Source organism: Dermacentor silvarum, chromosome 8, assembly GCF_013339745.2.
Source record: "Dermacentor silvarum isolate Dsil-2018 chromosome 8, BIME_Dsil_1.4, whole genome shotgun sequence".
Lineage (NCBI taxonomy): Eukaryota > Metazoa > Arthropoda > Arachnida > Ixodida > Ixodidae > Dermacentor > Dermacentor silvarum.
The window spans coordinates 1,316,633-1,334,939 of record NC_051161.1 but is presented as its reverse complement, the minus strand read 5'-3'; the positions used below and the strand labels follow the sequence as shown (position 1 = coordinate 1,334,939).

The 18,307-nt window shown below is 55.5% G+C and overlaps 1 protein-coding gene and 2 long non-coding RNA genes across 3 annotated transcripts in view; 2 read left to right on the top strand and 1 right to left on the bottom strand.

Annotated features, from left to right (window-relative positions):
• The window catches only part of LOC119460513 (intermembrane lipid transfer protein VPS13A), a 1,139,096-nt gene that overhangs the window by 352,640 nt on the left and 768,149 nt on the right, over positions 1–18,307 (top strand). The gene's annotated exons all lie outside the window — the stretch shown is intronic.
• The window catches only part of LOC125947490 (uncharacterized), a 409,960-nt gene that overhangs the window by 276,268 nt on the left and 115,385 nt on the right, over positions 1–18,307 (bottom strand). The gene's annotated exons all lie outside the window — the stretch shown is intronic.
• Positions 8,325–8,962, top strand: LOC125947491 (uncharacterized). The gene is made up of 2 exons (XR_007468335.1): positions 8,325–8,445; positions 8,820–8,962. It is a non-coding gene; the product is annotated as an uncharacterized LOC125947491 (long non-coding RNA).

The following is an 18,307-nucleotide window of genomic DNA, read 5'->3' as shown; positions in this document are numbered from 1 at the left end:
TTCCATACTACTATTGCTGTGATGAACCAGCTTTAGCGCAAACGTAGGTGAACGGCCGGATCGGTCTACATGGTCCAGCCACTGGTGGCGCAGAGCTTAACCATCCAAACAAATAGCTAATATTGCTGTAACCAAGTGTCATCATCATCAGCCTATACCGTATTTTTGCGCTTATAACCCGCACCAAAATGAGAAAATTTCAGTGGTAACGTAGAGGTGTGGATTCTTTAGTGCAGCTTCACGGCAGTGCGCATTGTGCTGACTTCCTGGCCATTTGAGCTGCATGGATTTTATTCGCCTACCGCTTCACTCTGTGACACACGTCGACTTCTTTTCCTCACCAGCTGTACCTGACGGCACTACGTGATCGCACAAATTCTGGCCGTTATACTTACACATGGTGTTACCGTGTCGCACACTGTGCTGACAATTCCTGGCAACTGCACCTGCCTTCTTCTTGTAAGTTTCACGCTAACCACACAAGTCCTGCCTCAGGGGATCTCATTGGCTGTAATTAGCGCTCTGCAGGATGATGAGGTCGAGCCATTCACAGTTGAAGATAGCTTCAGCTCAGCCCATACCGTGACGTCATCTCACGGCAGTAACGTCGACATTGAGAAGATGGTTTCCTCTGACCTTACACCTGCTCAACCTGAAGCCCTCTGCTACGTTCTTGAAGGCTATCGTGACATCTTTGTCTTTGACAATCGACCCTTAGGTCAAACGTCTGTCGTGACCCATCGCATAAATACTGGCGATGCGAACCCTATACATCGACGTCCATATCGTGTCTCTGTGTCGGAACGAGCTGTTATCCAACAGGAAGTTAAAAAGATGCTTGAAAAGGACATTATCGAGCCTTCCTGTGTAGTGCCTGGGCTTCACCCGTCGTAATTGTCAAAAAGAAAGATGGAACGTGGCGCTTTTGTGTAGATTATCGCCGCCTGAATAAAATCACAAGAAAGGACGTTTACCCTTGGCCACGCATTGATGACGCTCTAGACTGCCTGTACGGTGCCACCTATTTTTCTTCTATCGACTTACGGTCCGGCTACAGGCAGATATCCGTTGACGACATGGACCGAGAGAAGACTGCATTTGTTACCCCTGACAGTCTTTATCAGTTCAAGGTGATGCCTTTCAGTCTCTGTAACGCGCCCGCCACCTTTGAACGAATGGTGGACTCTTTGCTTCAGGGGTTCAAGTGGTCCACTTGTTTGTGCCATCTGGACGACGTCATTGTTTATTCGCCCACATTCGACACGCATCTAGACCGTTTTCTCGCATCGACTGCATCTAGACCCACCCGAACCCTTTTTCCTTGTTGGTCTAGACATTCTTGGACCATTTCCTTTCTCGGACTCCGGAAATAAATGGGTCGCCGTCGCTACTGATTACGCTAAGCGGTACGCAATCACCAGAGCCCTCCCGACAAGTTGTGCTACTGACGTCGCTTACTTCTCTACGACATCATTTTAGTGCACGGTGCTCCGCGCCAATTACTATCTGACCATGGCCGTAGCTTTCTCTCAGCAGTCGTCGAGGACATCCTCCGTTACTGATCGACAAAGCACAAATTCAGCATGTCCTACCACCCACAGATCAACGACCTTACGGAGTGCCTCAACCAAACCATGACCGACACGCTGTCGAAGTACATTGCGGTCGACCACCACGACTGGAATCTTCATTTACTATATGTGACGTTCGCGTATAATTCATCGCGTCACAACACCGCCGGCTATTCACCATTCTATCTCTTATATGGCCGAGAACCCGTGTTGCCCTTGGACACTTTGCTGCCCTCACCCGCACGTTCAGCCACTGAATACGCCCACGACGCCATCGCACACGCCGACCACGCGTGCCAGCTCGCCTGCACCCGCCTCGAGGCCTCACAGGAGCATCAGAGACACTTCTATGATTGCCACCATCGCGACGAGTACTTTTCTCCCGTCTCGTGCTTATCTGGTCACCCATCCGCCGTGTGGGCCTTTCCAAAAAGCTGCTGTCGTGCTACACTGGACCATACCGTGCGGTGCAATAAGTGACCGATGTCACGTATGAAATCATCCCCGCCGACCTCTCAGCGTCATCATCAGCTGCAAGTGACATCGTTCACGTGGCGAGACTTAAGCCATACCACACATCTTTCACCGCGGATGTGTAGCTTAAGCACCAGGACGGTGCTTCTACTGCCGGGGGTGATGATATGGAAAAGCCGCCGCCACAGTGTGGCTACACTGAGGAGAAGGAAAACGACGGGTTCCTGCTTGATATAGCGATGCCATTTTGGTCTCCATTATCTTCCCTGTAAATAAAGTGTAAATAGCCTTGGGCATCAGTTACACGTAACAATAATTTTCATTCCAGGCGCGTTATTGCCGTCTTGGTTGCCGCGATGTTCCGTATAAAGTGCAGGGGCGATAACATCGTCCCCACACGCCGCATGTAGCTTTATGTGCTAGTGAAAGCGTGCGATGGTGAGCCGAATCGCGCACAAGGGAGGAAAGCGGGAAGGCAGCGCGGGAGGGAGGGGGGGGGGCGGCTTGTATACTCTGGTAGCAACTGCGTAGTTTGCGCAGCGGCGCGCACTGTATCTTGACAGCGATCAGCAGATGCGATGATTTCGGAGGCGGTCGACTCGTGGTCGGCCTGCCGCCGCTTGCGTTGCTGCTCCGTCCTCGCACAGCACTCGGGAACTCAATCACGAGAAGAACGCGGCACCTCGGTAGCACGCACAGAACACGTGGAGCAATTAAGTCGCGTACGTGGCCATAACATTGGATCCGATTTTGACGGCAGTTTTACCGGGAAAAAAAAAAAAAAAACGTACATAAGGGAGGACGCGGGTTCTAGAATGGTAAAAAACCGCCGAAAAATTGATTTTTGGAAAAACGCATTTTAGGAATGTTTGGGCCTTCAAGCAGCTGCCCTAAAATTATTAACCCTGAATTCGATCGGTAAATAGGAAAAAATCGGCTTTCAAAACGCCACGGGAGACGCGAAACAACCTGCGGCAGGCAAAATTTGTTCAAGCTTCCCGCGCGCGCCGCGGCCGCAGCCGCCAACCGACCGCCGCCATCTTGGGCTTGTTTTGTAGCTGTTTTCTTTGTGAGCATTTTGCGCCAGCTCAAAATGGCGCCGCTCAAGCTGAACGACCGCTCTCGCCGCTTTTCCGAAGGGTGGTTCCGGGGCTCTGTTGGCGCTGAGCCGTGGTGGTGGTAAGTGGTTCTTGAGGGAAAGGGAAAGGTTGGCGCTATCTTCTGCAGCCCTTGAGGGAGCACGGCTCAGCGCCAACGGGGAGGGGTAAGTGGGAGCGAAAGAAGGGATAGAGTGGAGACGCCATGGCTGGGCGAAGCAAAACCGGCAGGCATAGGCGGCACGTATCAGGCCGAGATGGAAGGCCTTGGCGTGCTGCAGAGTCTGCAGGGGTGTTGTGCCAGGCCGGTCAGGCCCGGGGTGGAGTGGGAGGCCGTGAGGCCTTCCCGCTTGTAGAAATGTCCTTAGAGGCGTGCGGAGAGCCCTGACGAGTCAAGGAACTCCACGACGCCTCGAAGTGCAGAAAGGTGGTGTCGGCCGGGGAAGAGGAGATCTTCCTCCTTGCCACAGGGGAGGCCCAGGCGGCGGAACTCCTGCAGGAGTGGGCCCCGCTGCTGGAGGTACGCCGGGCAGGCCAGCAGGAGATGTTCGATCGTCTCCGGCCCCCCGCAGGAGCTGCAGGCCGGGGACGTCGCTCGTCCCAGTCGGTAGCTGCGTGCTGCCGTCCAGCTGCAGCCGATGCGGAGCCGGAGAAGGAGCGAGGTCTCCCTGCGAGCCAGGCCTCGCTGGGGGAGTGGTCGTGGGGGGCATCCCAGTGCCACCCGTTTGTCTGGGTGGTGGGCCGCCAGGTGTCGCCGCAGCCTCAGTCCTGTGAAGTCGCCCTCCGTCACGGCCCGACTGAGGGGCACAGTGGTGTGGTGGGCGTCCTTCGCCAGGGTGTCGGCTGCCTCGTTGCCCGGGATCCCTACGTGGGCGGGGATCCAGTGCAGGGACACCGGGTGGCCTGCGTCCTGCAGCGCTGTCAGCCGGGTAGACAGCAGTGCGACTCCAAGGCTGGCGCTTTCTGGCCTCTGCAGGCCGAGGAGGGCTGCCCTGGAGTCGCAGAGGATGGCCGCTGGTACCCCAGGAAGCTCCTCAGAGAGTAGGTCGACGGCCAGGTGGAGGCCTGCCACCTCCGCTGCAGTCGAGCTGGCGTGTCTGGGCAGTCGACACTGCCTGCTCTTCTGCAGGGCTGGTGCCGTGCAGGCCGCCGTGGCAGAGCCGGTGTCCGGTACCACCGAACCGTCGACGTACACCAGGAGGTGGTCTCCGAGGGTCTCGTCCAGGAGGCAGGCGGCCGTCTGCTGCAGGGCGCAAGCGGGTGAGCGCCTCTTCGAAATCCCGGGCAGCTCCGTGGCGATGGGGACAGGAGGCCTCTGCGGTGGGGGCAGCTGTACCGCATTCGGCGGTGGGTTGCCAACCACCTCCTCGTAGAGGCGGCACAGCTGACCCATCCTTGAGGAAGGCCGGGACTGGAGGCGACGCAGCAGGCCTCTGCCATCAGGAGCATGGTGGAGGCGGTCGACGTGCCTCAGCCCCTGCTGCAGGAAGAGGAGCGACAGGGGCCATGCTCCAGCCTCCGCAAGGGTAGCGGCAATCTGGGAGCTCCGGGGGACGCCCAGGCAGAGTCGGATGGCCGCCCGGTGCTGCAGCTCCAACTTTTCGAGGCGGCGTGGCGGCAGCGCCACCAGCGGGAGGGCGTACCGCAGGCGTGATGTGGCCGCCGCCTCGTAGAGCCGCAGGGCCCACTTCACCGAGCAGCCCTCTCCATGAGCAAGGAGCTGCGACACGGCCTTGCGGACCCTGATGGTCTGGGTCTGCATGGCCCCGACTGCCGGTCGCCAGGTTAGCCGGTGGTCGATGCGCAGCCCAAGGTACGACACAGTCGTACTCCATGGGATGCGCACGCCTTCCAGCTGCAGCCGGGGAGCTGAGCGCCGTGCCGCTGCTCTCGGGTGGACGAGGAGGGCCACCGTCTTCCCCGTCGAAACCGAGAGTCCGATGCTTCCCAGGTAGGCGGCCGTGGTGTCCAGGGCTCTCTGGAGGGCCAGGCACACGTGGCGGCTTGACTGTGGCGGTCCCCGCACCCACAGGGCGATGTCATCCGCGTAGATGGAGCACTCCACCTTGTAGTGAGGGTCGGTCGGCAGTGCAGCAGGCAACCGGGCCAGGGCGAGGTTGAAGAGAAACGGGCTCACCACTGACCCTTGTGGTACGCCTGCTGCGACCGGACGGGGAGTGCTCCTTGCATGGCCCACGCGGACCCTGAGGGTGCGGTCGTTCAGGAACGATGACAGGAACCGCCGCAGGTTGCCGCCAATGCCCAGGAGGTCCAGAGCCTGCTGGACGACCGCATGTGGGAGGCCATCGAACGCCCCCTTGACGTCGATGAGGAGGAGCATGGCGAGGTCTCCGCTGGCCCTGGCGTCCTCCAGGGTGGAGACGACGTCTGCGATGGAGTCCGCAGTGCACCTTCGGCGCCGGAAGCCTGTCTGCTGGTCCGCGAGGAACCCGCAGGCGCGGGCCACCCATTCGAGCCGTGCCAGAGCAATGGCCTCCATCACCTTGCAGGCAGCGGAGGTGAGAGAGACCGGTCGGTATGAGGACAGCTCGTTAGCCGGCTTATTGCTCTTCAGAATGGGGGCCACGATGGCTGTGCGCCAGGCCTCCGGCACCTGTCCTGACCACCAGATGTTGTTGTAGCAGTCGAGCAGGCGTCGTTGCTCACTGGTGGCCAGGTTGCGGAGCATCTGGAGTGTCACTCCGTCTGCTCCCGGTGCACTGCGACGCTTGCCCCTCCTCAGGGCCATCTGCAGCTCGTGGAGAGTCAGTGGGTCCTGGCAGATGGCCGCGATCTGGCTGGTCGCCCACTCCGGATGCAGCTCCAGCAGGCAGGTAGGCGGATTGGCAGGGGGAAGTCCGACCGGCAGGATGGCCGCAGCGAGGGCAGCCGGGGGGGCGAAGTGGTCCGCTAGCAACTCCGCCAGGGCCGCCTCGCTGATGCCCAGCGAGATAGCCACCGCGAGGACGGGGTGGCGGTTGACCTTCCTGCCGGTCAGGGACTTTAGGAGGCGCCAGGCCAGGGGGCCCTTGGAGCGGTTCTCGATGGTGGCGCAGAGGCTCCCCCAGCTCTGGCTCCTTCTGCGCCTGGCCTGTCGTCTGCAGCGGGCATCCGCTCTCCTGTATTCGGTCCAGTGCTCTGCATTGCCCGTCCGGATTGCTCGGCGCTCCACGCGTCGCCTGGACGCACGGAGGTTGAGCAGGAGCAGATCCGGGGCAGGAGTATCGGGCAGAGCAGAGCACTGGACTGTGGCTGCCTGGGCGCACTCCATGATGGCACTCAGGAGGTCACAGCCATCTTCCAACTCACTGCAGCGCTTCCTGAACAGGGACCAGTCTGTGACGTGGTATGTTCGTGACCTCGGCCTTCTCCCACACCCGGGGGTGATCAAGATGGGGAAGTGATCAGATCCCCAAGTGTCGGGAGTTGTAGCCCAGTCATAGGAGCGCTGCTCGGTGGTGAGGGAGAGGTCGATGGCTGTGCTCACCCCACGGCGGACGTACGTGGGTCCTCCTTTGTTGAGTACCACCAGGCCTGCTCGGCTGATGGCGTTGCAGAGGTCCCTGCCTCGGCGGGTGCACCTGCGGCTGCCCCAGTCGGTGTGGTGGGCGTTGAAGTCACCGCACAGGACTGCATGTCCGCCGAGGCGTGCTGCAAGCCGCACCAGGCTGGAGGGGTCCCACTGTTGTCCAGGACGAACGTAGACGCTCGCCACAGTCGTGTCCTGTCTGTCAAGGCGTACCGTGACAGCACAGCACTCCATGGCGCCGCCTACGACGTCCGAGACTGGGGTCACCGAGTGGGCCAGGCTGCTGCGGACGTAGATGGCAGTCCTCGGCTTCCCCTTCTTGTGGGCACCCTGCAGGCAGGGAGCGTCCGTGCAGCTCTGCGTCGAGCAGGTGGTGGCGCCAGAGTAGCCCGTGTATCCCGGCAGCCGCAGGTCCTCGGCCACAGTGTACACCTCCTGCAGTGCGAGGACGTCGAAATCACACCGCAGGAGGTGCGCGCACAGCTCTGCATGCCGCCGCCGCAGTGAGTTGGTGTTCCATTGGAGAACACTCGGGCGGCGACGGCATTTCCCAGCTGTGGCTGGTGAGGGATCAGCCATGCTGGTTGACTGTGGTCGGGACTGCCACTGCCTGAGCCGTGCTCCCTCAAGGGCTGCAGAAGATAGCGCCAACCTTTCCCTTTCCCTCAAGAACCACTTACCGCCTCTGATTGGGCGGAGCGCGCGCGCGCAAGGCGAGCCCCCCCGTCTCGCGCCTCCCATTGGCTGGCGCGCCCACCGAGGCGGCCATTTTGCTTTTTTTTTTTTTTTTTCTTTTTTTTTTTTTTTTTTGCGTGCGCCGCCGTATCTCCGTTGCTCCCGGTTTCTCGCGGTCGTCTGCTACGCTTGTGTTCACGAGGCTCGCGCACCGTCTTTTCGTCTTGCGCTCGTCTGAAGATAACGCCTTAATCTTACGGAAAGAAACGAAAGCATCCATCGAACGCACGGCTGAAGATCGCGGACGAAGGCGCGCTACCCGAACGGCCGGAACCACCGCGTCCTAAGCGGCGCATCTAACGTGGCCGTTCATTCTACTGGGCGTATTCTACGGCCCATCTGATGTCATCGGATCGTCAGCCAGCGCATCCAGCGGCACCCAAGACAGTGTTGATATGGCATACCATTCAGCGCAAGACCGCGTTGATACGGCGTACTATTCAGCGCGGTGCGCGAACGGTCGGCACGAGCGGAACGGCCGGAACCACCTGTTGCGTCAGAAGCGGCACGTCTTTATTGTAATAAAATGGAAGAAAAACGCGAGCTTGTGAAACGGTGGTTCAGTGTCTTTTAATCTGACGTCAGATGTATAAACATCGCCGTTGATTCTTCTGGGCATAGCTGCGGCCCATCTGATGTCATCGGATCGTCAGCCAGCGGCACCCAAGACTGTGTTGATATGGCATACTATTCAGCGCAAGACCGCGTTGATACGGCGTACTATTCAGCGCGTTGCGCGAACGGTCGGCACGAGCGTAACGGCCGGAACCACCTGTTGCGTCCGAAGCGGCTCATTAACGTCGCCGTTGATTCTACTGGGCATAGCTACGGCCCATCTGATGTCATTGGATCGTCAGCCAGCGCGTCCAGCGGCATCCAAGACCGCGTTGAGTGGGCGAGTCGGCTGAGCGCGCGAGAAGTGCGGCGATCTTGAAGGAGTCTCTGGCATCATAGTGCGCAACGGACCGGAAATTCAAGTTGCTAGTCGCAAAAGCTTCGGAAGTCGCAAAATGAGCATCTAGACAGTAGTGATACCAAGGTTAGGGCCCATTTACACTTGCGACTAGGCGAGGTCGCGCGACCAAGTTGGTCTCAAAGCGACCAGTCGCAAGTAGTCGCAAATGGTCGCTTTTCTCGAAATGCGACCGTTTCGGGCCAGTCGCTCGATTTTTCAGTCGCGCGACCGCAGTCGCAGAACAGCTGAACCAATCAGATGCGAAGGAACAGGACGTCCGTATACGCAGGCGCTTATTTTATGCGGCGATGACATTTCAAGCAGACGTGAACGGCATATCGTGATACATTTCGGTTTAGCGACTCGTCGGTCGCATTTGTAAGTGTGAACATCGTTCGTTTTGAGTAGCTTTCTGGTCGCCAGTCGCAATCGGTCGCGCGACCTCGCCTAGTCGCAAGTGTGAACTTTCAAAACGGCACAAGCCAGCAAAGAACCCTGCATATACAGCCCTGGCATGCTGTAGAGCGAAGTGTTGTTGAATGACAATAATCAATTTTGGTCATTCAATAAATATTCCATAAATGCGTGATTTTGACTTGAACATTGTGTAAGTTTATTTGTCTATGGAAAGGCTACTTTATTATACAATTTTTGTATTCATTTAGCTTGCAGGCCACTGGAACGGGCACATGAAGTGGTAAATGTAGTTTCTCATGCTGGTTTAGGGGCAGTACATGGCTTTATGACAAGCTTTTCCCAGTTTTCTGGCAGGGTACAGTCATATATTTAGTATAGTCATTCTCGTGAATAGAGCTACAAAATGATGTCATTAATATTGCTGTAGCTGGATTCTAGAAAAAGTTGCAGCTGTCTAAACTTCAAATGCGTTTTTCTCAGTTCGATGTTTTTACACACCGCACTCAGCCTTACGGGGCTTTTTTCTATGATGTTGTGGAGTGACAATAACAAGTTTGGTATCAGTGTATTCGTAATGAAATGATCTAGGGGGTGATGCTATTTATGTTACTCTAGCATCATTTTATAAATTACAATCAAAAGTAACAATGAGTGAAAATAAGAAAAATATATTCACAGTCAATGTTGGTCTCCTTTCTTACCTTTATAATGCTTTCAAACAAATAAAAATAGCATCACCCCCTAGAGCAAGTCTTTGGCATTAAAGTCATGCTCTTACTTTTTGTCTTTGACAAGGATAAATTGCCAAAAAGCCCCATAAGAAGTACTCATGAAATTTATTTCCAGATTTTAATACTTTCTGAACTAGAGTAGCTATCAAAAAACTAATTATAGATTTGAAATCAGCGTGAAAAATTGATCTAAACAGTGTAGTTTAGTTAAGATAGAACCAAAACTAAAGAAAACGTTTTTAGAACCCACATCCCCCCATAAGTCGCGCCATTCTATAAGACACACCAATCAAAAATTCAGAAAAAAACTGCGTCTTATACACAGGAAAATTCGGTAATGGGATCGAGGTGCCTTCCCGCACCTTGTCCCCTAGCTCGCACGTTGTGCTTAGCTCGATCTCCAGGAACCACCGCCGTAACGGCAACATGGCGGACACGGCTAGCGCACCGGAGTTAATTCCCCGCGCAAACCGTGTTCCTCCCTCCCGGGAATGACTTGCCGCGCGAGAACACGTCACCGGGACGCGCCCTGATTGGCCACTCGAGTGGCAGTCCTCAGACGCCCTCTCCACCCGAGCTGTCTTCCACTGAGCGCCTCATCGCTGTGGCAGATGCTCACAGGCCCTCAACAATGGTTATGTGGGATGTTTGCTCTCGCAACTCCTCGTTCTCGCGCTTGGTGGACCCGGTTAGCCCTAGCGCAGCGGGCACGCGTACTCATTTCGGTCTTGCGGTGAGCCTTTGCCCGTAAGTGCCATGACTGTCGCACTGTGCTACATCTTGGGTGAATAAACCCGTGTCCATTGGCGAACTAACTCCAGAGCCTTCTCTGCACCGTGTCGGAGAGTCGACGAACCCTGCTGTAGTGCCTTTGTGTGTTGCGGAGTGGAGGAGCATCGTGCCCTTTCCCGACTGTAGGGTGAGCCTTATGCAAACTCATCTCCGCATAACTGGCACCCAACGTGGTTTCGGTATGGCATCAGAGCAGGCCCCTTCATGGCCTTCGTTCTTTCTCAACCCCCTGGCTGTGTACTTAATATCCTTCAAAGCGGACGACACTGATAGCACGAGGTAGGTTCGCCTTTGCGACCCTTTGCTTTCGGTTACCGGGAGCGATCCCTTTGGTGGAGCGCCCGAGGTGATGTCGACAGCTCGGATGTGTACGCTAGTCCTAAGCCACGCCAGTTATGGGTTTTCTCAACTGTTTGAGACGTGCGGGGAGCAGGTGTCAACTAGCCCCTCTGGCGTGCAGTCTCCGCTCGCTGGCCACTCTTTGTCCCGAGCGCAGTTGTGCCCAATGTGCCACATCGGGGCCACCCCGTTAGATGGCGGCACGAATACGCTCGCCGGCCTTCCTTTGACCCAAGCGTCGTTCACTGCGCCATGTGCCGCGCCGGAGCAACACCGCTCTGCCGGTTCGTTTGTGGGCCTTTCCCTGCTCCGAGCAAAGGCTAGTGTCGCACCAGAGCCACCCTGCTTAGATGCTGGCACAAACTAGAAGTTTTTCGGACAAATGCGCCGTGGTTACAGCCTTCCCGCTCTACCATAGGCACAAGCTCACTCACTGGCCTCTGTTCCAAGCTCAGTTCGATGTCCCGTGGGCCGTAGTTGAGCCCCCCTGCCTCGCTTTTTGCGCAAAACCGCTCGCTGGCCTCTCCTTGTCACGAGCGCAGCTGGGAAGCAATGTCGAGCGCGAGCTGCCCCGCTCAGCCGACAAAGTCGCCGTGTTTTCCGACTACCGCTTGCCTCATGCGCAGCTGAGCGACATTTTTGACATGTGTGAGCCACCCCGCTCCCCTGTCGATCCGTTTTCCGGTCGTGTGAAGCCTCATGCGCCCGTTGAAGCGGACACCCAGCTCTTTTCATTGCCGTGTTGTGGCACCATTGGGTTGGTCGCGCATTGAGTGGACCACCTGACGGTTGGTTCTTTTTTCTCTCCGGAAGTTTGCTTAAGCGAAGGAGTAATGTTTGCCGTGGGGACGTACAATCCGTCTTAAGCGCTTGTCCAAGCTATCGGGCTGCCTCGCGCACTGGGCGTTGACATGGCAGCGGTACAACCTTGTTATGCGCTACCGGAAAGGGAGTTCCAACAAGGTGGCAGACGCCTTGTCGCACGCCCCCGTTCCAACGTCTGATCCTTTGGTCCACCACTCCCGTGAGCATTCAGTCTCCAATGACTCGAAAGGCGTGAACCTCACGCAGTCAGTAGACCGGAGCCTTTGTCTCGCATAACTCGAACGGCGTGAACCCCGATGACAATTGCCAGCTTCGGGAGAGGACGTGTACCTGGTGAACTCCATTAATCCCGCTGGTATCGTCTTCAGCAGGCAAGAGCTGCTGAAGGCTCAGCGGAGTGATCCAATTTCTAAATAAATGTTGTTGACAGGCTCAAAGAGCCGAGCTCCCAAGAGGAGCGGGTTGGCAAAGCCGTCGGGCGCACACGGACAGCTGGTATTGCTGTTGACACCAAGTGCCACACAGCTTGTATTTTTGCGGGCGCGTGGGATTCGTGTCTGCTTGAGCAGAGCGATTCGTTTTGTCAGAAAACTGTTGAGAGTTTGTTGAGCCTGTCAACAAACTCTTGACAGGCTCAAAAAGCTGAGCTCCCAAGAGGAGCGGGGCAGCAAAGCCGTTGGGCACACCCGGACAGCTGGTATTGCTGTTGGCGGCGAGTGCGACGCAGCTGGTATTGCTGCGAGCACGTTGGATACGTAACTGCATGATGTCGATGGAGTTCTCCTGCGCTATATCATATCTGAGGAGGCTCCATAGGAGTCTTTCAAGGTGGTGATACCCCGCAGTCTAAGGAAATCCACCCTGAGTTATTTCCACAACTCGAGGGTGGCTGGACATGCGAGTGGCCTTAAGACTTTCCAAAAGTTGTGCCGCTCCGCTACCTGGCCAGGCATGAAACGTGACGCTCTTGACTGCACGCGCTCATGCCGCGTGTGCCAATGTGTGAAGCCTCGTGCGGGCAAACACCCCGGGCTCATGCAGCCAATCGGCAGCCAGTTAACTTGGCAAGTCTCGCCCTGTGACATTACGGGACCCTTTCCCAGAAGCCGGTGAGGTTCCGTTTTTCTCCGGCTGTCTCAGATCACTTCACGAAATGGGTTGAACTTTTCCCTTGAGAAGTTAATGGCGCGCAATCTGGGACAAGTTGACCGAGGTCTTTAACCGATTTGGCTTTCCGGCGGAGCTGATAACGGACAACACGTCCTACTTCACGGCCAAAGTGTTCGTGGATGGGTGTGCTGCTATTGGCATTAAGTACCGCAAGAAAACCACGTATCACCCACAGGCCAACACAACAGAGCAGATTAACCGGAACCTCAAGCCCTTGCTTGTGGCCTTTGCCTAGCAACTCAGAGATTGGGGTGTCTCTCTGAACGAGATAGGCTTCTCCTTGTGGTCCACGGTGAACCGTTCGACCGATTACTCGCCCTCGTTCCTTAACTTTGAGAGAGAGCTGCCAAACTCCATGGACCACGTTCTGCGGCCCGGCAGTAGTGTGTGCGCCACGAAAGCTGGCCTTTCTGTCTACACGGTGGAACTGTGCTCGCGGATGGACGCGGCCCTTGACTTGGCCCGTTCCAACCTGGCAAAAGCGCGAGCTGGACAAAAGGCCCAGTACGACTGGTCACATCAGGATGTGCACTACGCTGTCGGTGATCTCGTTCTCAGAGGCTACCACGTCCTGAGTGATGCCGCCAAAGGTATTTCTGCCTCCCTTTCGACCAAATGCATGGTTGGGCCCGTACTGAGTGAAGACCAAAATGTCCCCTCAGGTATACAAGCTGGCTGCCCAGTTGGTGGTCCAGTTCATGTCTCTGACCTAAAACCTTTTGTTGCCCGTAGCAACGACTGGGGAAAGGGGCCGGCAGTCAACGAACTGCAGGTAAACCATGACACGGCAGGCCCCAGGCCACGCCACCGATACAACCTGTGGAAATGCACCTAGGCAGGCTTTCTCCTACCTGCTGGTAGCCGGACCTTATTACTTACTACGGCGGTTAACGAAGAAACACAGCTACGGTGCGAGGGCGTACATTGATGCTGTGATAGGCCCTTTAGGCCTAATATACCCTCTAGTGCTCACCCGCCTTATTGCGCGCATTGTCAGCTTTCTCCCACTAACAGGTAGCTGGACTTTATTCCCTACCATGCCTGTGAATGGAGAAATGTATCTACGGTGCAAGGGTGCACATCGAAGTGGTGACAGGTCCATGTGGCCTAGTAAACCCTCTTATGGGTTGCCCATGCCTCAGCCTGGCAAACGCCCCTTCTTGGGCAGTCAGCCGGGCGGGCAGCTTTCTTGGCACGCCGGCTATGCCGGGGGGCTTTCCTGTCCTTTACCTTGCGTCGTCCAGTCTTCTCCCTGTGCCTGGCTCCACTGTGCTACCAGTCTTGCTGACCACGAAGCCAGCTGTCCCTGGTCCTACCATGCCAGCCTGTTGCTGACCTCAAGGCCTGCTGCTCCTGGATCTTATGTCATTACTGACTCCCGCCTTGGGGGCCACGAATTCGTGCCAGCCTTGCGTCCTGTTGCCTAGGCTGTTGCCTGCTGCGGCCAGTCCGCCCAATCAGACGCTGACCCCTGGTCGAGGAGGGTCACTCCGGCTTCTGCTGCTAACCTGGCTGCTGGTCATCCCGGCCTGCTGTTCCTGTCAGCACGCAATCCAGGGAGCTCAGTGATATTTGTGGTGGCTGCTGCACCAAAATGTCAGCCACGCAGCGCGCGTTCCTGGCAGCTCCTGCCCGGCGGGCCTAAGCGTTGCTGGCTGTCCCATGGTGCTGCCCCGCCCCGTCCTTCTTGCACTGCCGACTCTTCCTCCTGGCAGTGGGTCCTTCCAGTGTGCAGAACTTTGGTGGCCTAAGCAGGCCCCTGGCTTTGTATCAAGGGAAGTGACATCTTCGCCTTTTCGGACTCCTGGGGCCGACGACACCCTCTTGGACTTTGCCCTTTTGGCTTAGCCCTCTTTGGCTGAGTCAACATTGCCACTTGGCCTTAGTCAGCCACCTTTGGAGGCTGGCCTCGGTCTTTAGGAGGGGGGAAATGTGGTGATCGAGGTGCCTTCCCATGCCTTATTAAGGTGCCTTCCACTTCCCCTTATCCTTCTTGGCATACGTACGGGGTTGAAGGCTGACTTGGACTGTTCAAATGCCGAGCTTGTTTTTGGCACCACCCGTTGTCTTCCCTGCGACTTTTTTGAAGCTGCACCTGCACCGCCTACAATGATGGATTGTGTAACACAATTGCGTACCATGTTTCATGTCATCCGCCCAGTTCCCACCAGGACACCTGCCTTTCGCATGTTCTATGTTCCTCCAGAGCTACGGGTGGCAACACGCGTTTTTGTGTGCCAGTACGCCCATCGTAAGCCGTTTCAACCGCACTACCGGGGCGCTTACTCCATGCTTAACCACCACAGTGACACTTTTCTAATTTCCATTGATGGATGCCCTAACACTGTGTGGGGGTCTTCCAATGTGGGGGTCTTCTCCAACCCGTAGCGCGTGTAATCGCAGCTACACAGGGTTCGGGCGAATAAGGCAACCAGCGAGTCAACTCAACAACGTTTATTGCTGTCAGCAATAAAACACACTTGCAGAGGGAAGTCCGCTCTGTATAACAACTAATAAAATAGGCTTGCCTCGTCACGTGTGGTAGTCACGCAAACGAGGTCACTCACGGCTTTCAGCAGGTAAATTCCGTCCGGGCAGTTAGGTCAAGCGAGGTCAGAGAGCCCCGGGGGTCTCTCGGTCGCGCTCTTTTATCTCTTTTTACCTTTCCGCGAGGGGAGTGTCCTCCTCGCCCGCCGGATACTTTCCCTCTTCCCGCGCGGGCGCGCGCGTCGCGAGAGGCGAGCGAGAACCAGGAGAGGGCAAAGTGCATTTCTCCCGTGTCCGCCCGGCTCACGCGGCGCGCGTTGTGCGCGCACGAGATGTCCGCCCGGTCCGACGCGTGCGCTCCGTTCGCAAGCGACGGGCGAGCGCCCACGGGAGAAGGTGGCAGCGTGTGCTCCCCACAACTGTTGCACTTGAGCACCTCAAGCCAGTGCACATCGACAATGCATCACTACAACCACATTGCTATGACTCCGAGTACGGCCGTTTGCCGGCACTTCGGGCACCTGCTGACACAGTCAGAATAAATCTGCTTTTCATTTGGGCCTGATGACCTCTCTACACTCGGCTCTCTCTGAGACCCCACAACATGTAAGGAATTGTTGAACAGAAACAGTGTTCCTCGACTCTTGTACCTGGACTGCCTTGTGTCTCCGCTGAACGGAGATACTCAAACGTTTGTTGTGCTGTCGAATTCTGTTCATGCGTATTAGACAATTTGGCAACATCAGGGAAATTGCCAGCATGCTGGTGGATGTGGACTAAATTGAAACAGAGTCTTGCACATGACGTTTTTAACATGTTTGTTTATGTCCACCTGAAGAAGATTAAGCTGTAAACTCGGTAACAGTATACAAGCAGGGCATGGTGTGTAAGGTAGATTTAAAGACCTGGCACTTAACTTTTACATCCACAGCAACCTGTATAGACGGTGCGAGAAAACATTGCCCATAGGTGCTCTGGATCACTGTGTGTACGAGCATGCTACTGAAAGGGAACAAACCTAGCGTTGAGCATTCAGTGAACGAGGGTCACTTGCTGAGCATGCGCCAACTGTGGGAATAGAGCAAGTTCGGGAAAATATGGCCAGGCGAGAATCGAATGCCACAAAGTGTGCTACTTAACGAATACACTGATTTGAACTCACTTCAGTGATTACAAACACTAACATTTCTAATGATGCTTCGCTTAAAGAACATATGGTACATCTTTATCGTGTTGAAACGGGACCACAGCCTGCAACAGAACATTTGCTTCATTTTATTACATTTTCTTCATCACAGTACATTTGCATGAGATTTGCATTGCATTTGCGTCAGTAGCATTATGTTTGAGTGGACTGTGATGTTAGTCTTCATGTTTCCTGCACTTTGAATTGTATGTCTCTTTTGTGCATGTGCTGCATTAGATCTTGCTGCTATGTCTTAATGTGGTAAAGCTGCTTGCCACATTGCTGCTCCTGTCGCTCTATTCTCTAATGATTACCCATAAAGAAGCACCGAAGTTCAGCTGGTAAAAATGGAATGCAAGAATCAGCCCCCGTGACATTTTGACAGCTTCTGCTCAGGTCTGGCTTTTGTTATTGCTGTAGTACATGGGTTCTCAAAGTGGGTTCCGCGGAACCCGGGGGTTCCGCAGGCCCCTGCTCGGGGTTCCGCGAGCCACTGATAAATTTTCCGTGGTCCCGCGCTCGCCAAGTGGCGAAAACGGCGAACACGAGGTGCGCTTGATGCACAGAACCTCAATTACCTATGCCCGAGTGTCAAAAAGCACATCACAGTGCGTAACGGCAACGCGCGAACTGCGCAATAAATCCGCAAGCAGCTTGTAGCCACCCAATCTTCGAAAACGGGCAGCCATGGGCAGCGCGCCTAAGCTTTCGCACTTGAATCTCGGAGGCTCTGACTTACCACCGTGCGCATTTCTCCCGTTTGTAGATAGGGTAGGTGCCGATAGCGTGCGCACTGATGTTATACTTCGGAGGAATAAAAAAAAAACTGATGCGCGGAGCACCACAAGTGCGCGCCGCAAAAGAGCTAAAACGGCGCTAGCGTCCAAAAACGAAGCGATGCAGTCCTCAATTGGTATGGTCCTCAGCGGCAATCGTACGCTATACGTGACTGACAGCAACGCCGGAACTCTTCGTGCCTAATAGGCTCCGTACAGTCGAGTTTGCGGCTGCTCTGGCGCCATCTGGCGCAGCGACGCAACAGTGTTGGGAAGTGGGCGCCGCAGCTCGGCCGGCTCGATGAGTGTTCTTTCCCGCGCGCTACATTTAGTCTCGGCCACGGTTGAAGCCGTTTTGCTTTGTTCACCAGCCTCCTTATTTTTTTATACGTCTTGCGACGGTGCAATGGCATGCGCTTCATCGGCAAGCGTCGGAGGCGAAAAAAAAAAAAAAGGCAAGTGGAACCGGTGATACTGCTGCGTAAAGGGCTGTCACAACCACGAAGGCCAGCCCGGGATAAAGTTGTACAGGTTTCCTGGCAAATCTTATGAGATCGAACGGCGAAAGAAATGGGTCGCAGCTGTGAGGAGAGTAAAGTAAGTCAGCTTCTTTGATATTTGTGACAAGGTTTTGTTCTGTAAAGCGTGCTACACATGTGCGTTTCACAGCTCGTTGTGCGACGCCAGCGGCCATGGCCAGCTGCTGAACATTTAAAAGAAATTTGTCACGACTTTGCTGATTTGACGACTGCTTGCCGTTGTCTTAGCATTCGGTATGATCAGCATAGCACTGGCATGTGCGATGAGCAATATTTTATGCCAAGGAAGCCTATTTTGAGCTGGCGAGCACTAACTCGACGATCCTCGTTTCGGCCGCTGGCGCTTGAGAGGCGCGGTTTCACATGGTGCGATTTTTCTTGTGATATACATTTGCGATGTATCATTGTAAAAGCAAAGCGCGTATGCAAGGAAAGGAATTCGCATGCAATATCGTATCTCGTGAAAGGGGCCTAATGAGCCTCGATCATTGTACATGATGAAGAACGAACATTCGCGTCATGTAAATTAAGATCGCCTAGTTAATAAATCTCGTTTATCAGCGCAGCAGGTGGCTCCGACTGGGTCCCAAACGAGTCAACGAGGATAGCATGGTCACTGCCACACGATCCAACAATCCGAATCGTTTAGCTCACTCGACATGAATGTGCTGACGACAGCCTACG